Source organism: Nannospalax galili, unplaced genomic scaffold, assembly GCF_000622305.1.
Source record: "Nannospalax galili isolate Female #2095 unplaced genomic scaffold, S.galili_v1.0 scaffold615, whole genome shotgun sequence".
Classification (NCBI taxonomy): Eukaryota; Metazoa; Chordata; class Mammalia; order Rodentia; family Spalacidae; genus Nannospalax; species Nannospalax galili.
The window spans coordinates 1-1,284 of record NW_008336950.1 but is presented as its reverse complement, the minus strand read 5'-3'; positions in this window follow the sequence as shown (position 1 = coordinate 1,284).

Genomic DNA, 1,284 nt, shown 5'->3' with positions numbered 1-1,284 from the left:
CAGCTCCACTGACACAGTCTCCTCACCAGCCCTGGGGTCTGGACCGGACAACTGATCGGAGGAACTAAGGGAGCAGGAGAGTGGCCATAGCCAGAGGAGAGCAGCCACAGCCGGCGACCACACCTGGAGCCCAACATGGGGTTGGGACCCCCTCCCCACAGAGCTGTAACACTCTGAGCTCTAACACCTTGGGCTCCCGTTGCCCCTGTTCTAGGTGCTCTTCCCATGGTTGCTCGCTGCTTTCGTTTTGTTTTGCTTTTTCTTCTGGCTCGCGATCTTTGGTTGGGTGTGCCATTCCTGTCTTCACCGATTGTCTCCTTGAATGGTTCCTGAGTCCCTTTGGGTACATCTTGCAGGGTGAGTGACCTCCGGTATGGGGAATAGTCATCCAGCTGCTGCCAGCCCCTGCACTGCTGCACTGGTTTCTCTCCTCAAGAGTAGGCAAATTAGGGTAACAGAAAAGGATATAACTAAGATTTTCGATGAAGCACTAGCTCTTGCCCCCTGGTTACAGATTCATGTTGCTGGGATCCTGAACAATGGGCTTCCATTTTATTCTTGGCCCAGCATAGAGAAGTCAGGGAGGGACACCCACAGTCTGGGCTGTTCTACCTCATTGTGGCAGCCATTCTGGCATCCCTTTGGGGGGTCCCCCCTGCAGCCCCTGAACAGGACAATCTCCTATTAAAGGAGATAAATGAGCAAATACAACAACAGGACACTGGGGACGACCTGTCCCAGGCATTTCCAGTTAAAACAAAACTAACAGATTCTTGTTCTGATGAAACTATGACTGTTAATGATGATATAAAAAATGAGGAATTGGGGTTTGAGAGCTCCCCTGATGAAAAACAGGAAGTCAAGATTGCCTCTGCCCCGCCATTACAGGGCAGTGACTACCCTCCTCCATCTTGTATTGGCTTTGATGAAAAACAGGAAGTTAAGGCAGCCTCTGCTCTGCCATTATAGGGCAATGGCTACTTTCCTAGCTTTAAGGAAGTTCCCCCCCAGTCCATCTACCCCTCCCTTCCAGAGGAGGACTGGAAGCCCTTCCTGCCTAGGCCCCTCTTCTATGATACAATGGGAGATTTTCCACAGTTCTTCCCAGTTACTATCAGGGACAACAGAACCCCAATCTCTGGAATCCATATTCTCATGATACCTTAAGGAAGCTGAGTAAGGCAGAAGTTGAGGATGGCATTCACTCCCCCTGCGTTGGTCAGATATTCTGATTGGCAGAATATCTCCCATGCCTGCTTACAGGGAGGCAATTTCCATTTATGG